Source organism: Jatropha curcas, chromosome 1 (genome assembly GCF_041381405.1).
Source record: "Jatropha curcas cultivar XTBG-Jc1 chromosome 1, XTBG_Jcur_1.0, whole genome shotgun sequence".
Lineage (NCBI taxonomy): Eukaryota > Viridiplantae > Streptophyta > Magnoliopsida > Malpighiales > Euphorbiaceae > Jatropha > Jatropha curcas.
The window spans coordinates 14,600,263-14,607,254 of record NC_143151.1 but is presented as its reverse complement, the minus strand read 5'-3'; positions in this window follow the sequence as shown (position 1 = coordinate 14,607,254).

The following is a 6,992-nucleotide window of genomic DNA, read 5'->3' as shown; positions in this document are numbered from 1 at the left end:
AAGTAACGCATATGAGATACATACCCTCTCGTCGCGGTCAGCATAGAGTCGAGCGATGTAAGACCGGGCGAAGCCGAACCACTGGCACACCTCCTGATACCTCTGAGCAGGCACTTGCAAGCACAGAAAAGAACATTTGGTGCAATTGCTAAATGAAAATGGTTAGAAGAAACTTACTTATAAGTAAGCGCTGGGCCCAAGCCCACCTCTCTAAGTCCAAAAGAAGGAGGGGCCCATCACACTCGTTAAGCCCATGAGGCCCAAATGGTCCGTGTAAGGCCCATAGTGACCCGTTCAAGCAATTTGACGTCGATATGCAGTTCGTACACTTCAGCGATTTTGTCTACTCACCGCACAGGGGGAAGGAGCATCAAATTGCCCAAATTACCCTCAGGTAAGTTTTCTCTCAAACACTGCATCAGGAAGGGTATACTTGAAAATTCAGGCTTAAAATTCTTCTGGCCTAAAATTTTTACTAAATTTTTGCAAACCTTTCAAACCAAATTTTGACAATAAACATTGAAGGTCTACCTAAGAAGATGATACTTTTGGTCCTAAGTCGGAATTCCGGACTGGGGGCAAAAGTATAATCTTTTGCCCTGATGCAATCTTTTGAAATTTATAATTAATGCATGGGGGCATATGATGTCCCAACATTCTTCTAACAAAAAGGCAAGGTCTGTTTGTACACAGATATTGCTCTTTTTCTGTTGAACGATTTTTCAGGTCAACCGGTGATGGTTTCTCGAAGCCGATAGGTCCCACCAAGCAGTGATAGTGTATTACGAAGCTGTTTGGATCATTTCTCTCGATTAGTGATGATGTATTGCGAAGCTGATTGAGTCAATCCTTTACCTGATTAGTGATGATGTATTGCGAAGCTGATCAGGACAATCTCAAATCCCACCAAGCAGTGATGATGTATTGTGAAGCTGTTTGGGTTCTTTTCTCGATTAGTGATGATGTATTGCGAAGCTGATCGAGTGAATCCTTTTCCTGATTAGTGATGATGTATTGCGAAGTTGATCAGGACAATCTCAAATCCCATCAAGCAGTGATGATGTATTGCGAAGCTGTTTGGGTTCTTTTCTCGATTAGTGATGATTTTCCTGATTAGTGATGATGTATTGCGAAGCTGATCAGGACAATCTCAAATCCCATCAAGCAGTGATGATGTATTGCGAAGCTGTTTGGGTTCTTTTCTCGATTAGTGATGATGTATTGCGAAGCTGATCGAGTCAATCCTTTTCCTGATTAGTGATGATGTATTGCGAAGCTGATCAGGACAATCTCAAATCCCACCAAGCCGTGATGGTGTATTGCGAAGCTGCTTGGACCTTTTCTTGATTAGTGATGGTGTGTTGCGAAGCTAATCAAGACAATCTCTATTCAAATCCTCTAAAGCCGATCAAACTGAGCTGAGGAGGTGGACAACAAAGCCGATCAAACAGGGCTTTGGAATCCTTAATCGAGTCAATGATGGTGTATTTCGAAGTTGACTCAAATCTTGATTAGTGATGGTGTATTGCGAAGCTGATCAGGACAATTTCAGTGACCGAACAGTAATGGTGTATTACGAAGCTATTTGGGTTCTCTTCCCGGTCAATGATGGTGTATTACGAAGTTGGCCAGGGCATTCAAATCCTTCAGGCCGATCAAACTGAGCCTCGGAGGTGTCTTCAAAGCCAATCAAACCAAGCTTTGGAGTTATTCATAGATCCGACTGGAGCCGATGAAAGCCGATCAAACCGAGCTGAATAGGTGGCCAGATGATCAAATCAATCAAACATCTTTCGAACCGACCAAACCGAGCTTCGAGGATGATTACCAGATTGAAGGCGCGTCAATGGACCACTTTAACATTAATCGTTTATACAATTAATGATAAAGTGGGGGGGCAAACTGTTGACGCGTGTTTTTATGCCCCGCCTGATCCAATGATGATACGAGGATGCAAAATGAATGGATTAATGCCATCTAGAAGTCTTTTGATCCAAGGATAAATCAAACCAATTTTAAGTTTCTGGTTGGGTCAGTCGCGTCACCCGACTGCCAGTCGCGTCACCCCACTGTGAAAATGAGCTGCGTGACGCAGCTACAGTTGCGTGACGCAGCTACAGTAGCGTGACGCAGCTATGTCCTGACTTACCCTATAAATACATCTCTTTCTCACAATTTTGACAGGGAGGAGAACAAAAAAAAAGGAGAGGAATACGATTTTGAAACCCTAAAAAACACACTATAAAGAAACCACAATTAAATCCTTGAAAGAAAGGCTTCTGGAAATCTTAGCTATCATTTGTTAAGAGATTCGATCCATTTGCAAGCATCAATCTGAGGATTAGGTAATTTCCTTAACATTCTTTGTATTTTTTTTATATATTATATTTTTGTGATTTTAGCAATATTTTTGTGGTTTTAGTAATCTAAGTTTCTTTAAATTATATTCTGTTCATATTTGGCCATTTTATATGTCTTTAAATCGTATTTAAGTAAGAAATAATGTAAATAAAATATTTAAAAATGAATTCTGGGCTAGGACAGTGCATCACGCAACTGTTCCTGGATGAACAACAGTTGCGTCACGCAACTGTTCCTGGAAGAACAGTTGTGTCACGCAACTGTTCACTGTTCATCCAAGAACAATTGCGTCACACGACTGTGCAGTTGCGTCACGCGACTGTGCACTATTCACTGTTCACTATTCATGGCTCATGAAGAACAGTTGCGTCACGCGATTGTGCATTATTCACTATGCACTATTCACTGTTCACTATTCATGGCTCATGAAGAACAGTCGTGTCACGCGACTGTTCATCCAAGAACAGTTGCGTCATGCGACTGTTCATCGATTTTTCCAGAAAAATAAAAAAAAATAAAAAAATAATAATAATAAATTTTATACGAAAATAAAATCTAATTTCTTCAATAAACTTGAAAATGCCCAATTATGAACAGATTACAGTTTAAATAAACTTAGAATACTAAAATGTTATTTTATGTGTTTATTTATATGAATTTTGCAATTTATGTTTAAATGAAAAATAAAATTAAGTTTGTTGACTTATTTATATTTAAGATTAATTTGCATGTTTATTAACAATTTGCATTTCTAGTGTTAAATAATAAATATGCATGATTTTGGGTTTATGGGTTGGATTTAAATCGGGTAGAATGTATTTTAGGTTCGGTTTGTTGCTCGCCTTGAACCATAAGGCAAGAGCGGGTCATTTATTTATTTGATTTAATATTTTCGGTTCGGTTTATTGCCCGCCTTTAACCATAAGGCAAGAGCGGGTCTTTTTATTTATTTGGTTTGATCTCTTTGATTTAATTGCTTTAATTTGAATAATTGCTATGTGATAATTAGATTTGATTGGGACGATTAATTAATTTTCCACATAGGAACTCGGTTCGATTTAATCGGGTTCGGGTTTAATTAAATAAATTGGTTTTTCTAAAATAAAATCAATTAGAAATCGTAGGTTAAAAGAGGCCGGTTTTCCTGGCGTCGACTTCCAACGGGCCGACGTATCCAATTCCCTTACCTAGAATCGTACTTGGTACGCCTGACCAGTTTTTTCAAATAATCGGCCTTAAATAAAAAAAGGGGTTAAAATGGAGTCACTTTTATAAAATAAAATTGGAAACGGTCCCATTGCCGAAAAAATGGGTGGCGACTCAAAATAATTTATAAGACCGATTTATCGGCATTGCACATCCAAAAAGATTTTTATCACCTTTTTCCAAAAAAAACAATAAAATGAATAATAAAAAGATGTTTTTCGGAATCCTTCCGGGGTTCGGGATTTCGGCGAAAACAGTTTACCATCATACAAATTGATATGGGCTATGATCCCTTCATAACATTTGTAGCGTTTTGTCTTAGCTTTCTAGTGAATTTAACTTAACTCAATTTGGAGACATATAACTCAAGTTATGTCTTAAGAACACAGCAAAGGTCAAGTTTATTTTAATGCTATAAAATTTATATGTCCTGAAACATAGGTTTATTTAGATAAAAGTATGTAAGAATCAGGTGTGAGGAAGTTTCTCTTGATTATTTGTATGTGTTAATATTTATTTGATAAAAAAATAAGACAAGTTTGAAAAGTGTTATTGTGGATATGTTTAAATGGATATAAATGGAAAAAAATTGTTGGAAAGTTTGGGAAAAAGTGTGAAATTGGTTTAGATAATGCATAATGAGGTTGAAATGGATACTTTGGTGCATAAGAGTTATGTTAGCATGCTTGAAAAAAAAGAGGATTATACTGAAATCATAGGTTGGCTTCTTTATTGGGCGCACCTGATAATCTAGATTTGATTGCAGCTCGCAGGGTGACCTCCTGTTGTGAGCGCTTGATGATCTAGATTTGATGGAGACGACCGGGTTGCCTCCTGTTGATATATATAAAAAAAAGAGAGAGACTGGCAAAATAATGAGAGGACTGGTCGTGTGAGGATTATACCGGTCAGCCATAATGGAGGATTGGCTCCCTGGTGCACATGTGAGTGGATAGGCCATGTGGGAGGACGGCTCATCGGGTTTCGGTGACTCCACTGACTAATTTCCACGTGACATGATTATATGAAGGTAATAATAATTGTGATTGCTGTTGTATTGCCATTTGTGTGACAAACTTCATGATCATATAATTAATCGGTGACCAGATAAAAATATTTTAGCATCTGTGTGATTGTGTGGGGTGAGAGGGTTATCTAACCCTACTCATTGAGTTTGGCGCTCACCCCTGCCTACTATTTTTTTCCAGGTAATAGAAAGAAAGGAAAGCCCTATGGAGTTGAGACACTTATTATAGAAGACTGTTAATGATAGAAATAACGATGTAAATATAAAGGTAGAGTTCCGCAATTGTATTCTAGGTGGGTTGTAAATAAATAATAAAAGTCTATGTTAAATATATGAACTGTATTTTGGATACATATGTGAAATAAGTTAATGGGCCTGAATCCATAATTATGAATAGAATGTGGGATTTAAATAAGTTAGGCTTACTACGGGCTTCAGGGGCCTTAAGCCCACCCAGGTCCTAGTGCCGGTCCGGCCCACGGAAATGGGTCATGACAGGAAATTTCTCATAAATTCCTTTTCTTTTAAAACTTTCTTAAAGTCATAATGAAATTTATCATATAAAATTATACTTTCTTTATTCAAAATTCAAAGCACATACACTTTAAATTCCCATTTTTCTAAAACTCTAAACATACCAAAGTTATCAAAATAATCATACTTATATATATATATATATATATATATATATATATATATATATATATATATACCATAACATAAAAAAAAAATAATTAAGTAAGCCTTACCACCCTAAAGTGGTTCGGCCTCTTAATGAAAACCAAGGGGAGGGATTTCCTTCTCCAATCAAGCATACTATCATAACTCTTATGCAACAAAGTATCCATTTCAACCCTCATCATGCATTATCTAAACCAATTCCACACTTTTTCCCGAAATTTCCAAAAATTTCTGCCATTTATATCCATTTAAACATATCCACAACAAAAATTTTCAAACTTGTCTTATTTTTTTTATCAAATAAATCCTAAAACATATAAATAATCAAGAGAAACTTCCTCACAACTGATTTTTACATACTTTTATCTAAATAAACCTATGTTTCAAGACATAGAAATTTTTCAGCATTAAAATAAACTTGACATTTGCTGTTCTTAAGGCATAACTTGAGTTATAGGTCTCCAAATTGAGTGAAGTTAAATTCACTAGAAAGCTAAGACAAAATGCTACAAATTTTATGAAGGGATTATAGCTCAGATCAATTTGTAAGATGGTAAACAAAGGCTAGAAACACTGACCAACAGTCCAAACATGATTCAACAGAACCAAATCCAATGTTTATTAAATTCCCACTTATCCAAACACTCAAATTAACCAATCCAAAACCATGGAACTCTTAAGACACATGGAAACAACTCTCATGAAGAACTCAGAACATAATCTTGCCATTATAATGGTCAAAATGGGCACTCAATTCAGTGATGCATGTGGCCCGACATAACAAAGTCAGTTTGGATTTTTTAGCCATAAGTTTAGCTATATATATCCAAATTGGACACAAGAGGATGATTTGGAAAGCTAAGAAGTATACCTACAACTTTTATGAAAAGCTCAGACACAAATGAAAAACAAAAAGGAAAAAAAATAGTCCTTAAACTCACCCAATAGCACATTTTCCCCAAATTCAGTTAACTTTAACCATCAAAGAACATGAAAGAGAAAGTTACATGGTAGAGATTTCTACCACATACTACATACTCATCAAAAATCATCGAAGAGCATGTTATTGCAACCAAAGTTCAACAAATCAATCATTTCATACAAAATCCCAAAATATATACATGATAGCATAAATGCACAAAATCAAAAATTAAAGGTAAGTGTGTTTATGAATACTAACCTTAAAAACAAGCTTGGATTAAAGTTTCCTAAGCCTTAGCTTTGCCTTACACCTTCTTAGAAGGTTTCCCCAACCTTTGGCTCAAGTAGAAAATCTCCAAATTTCTTGAAATTAGTCAACAAAAACCACTTCTCAACCTAAATTCTCTAGGATTTATTACTTAATCAAAGTTTAATGGAATATGTTTGGTGGATTTAGTAAGTAAAAATTGAAGAAAAATATGGAGAAGAAGAAGAAGAAGTTGACGCCTAAGGAGGAGAAGAAGAAGAAGACAATGAAAAGTGGTTGCTCAATTATATGAGTGTTGACTTATATAAAGTAATCAAAGGTCTTTTTAGTCTCGTTCCATAATTGGGTGGCTAGGATTGAGTCAATAGTAATCTAATCTAATAGCTACAAATATTTTCCAATTAACTTTTTTCAAAATATTATTTATCACCACAAAATTCTTCAATTTACTCCATAAAAATAATTCCTCAAATTTTCTTAATTAATAAAGCATCATAATTCACCATTCTCTAATTATCTAATTCTCCA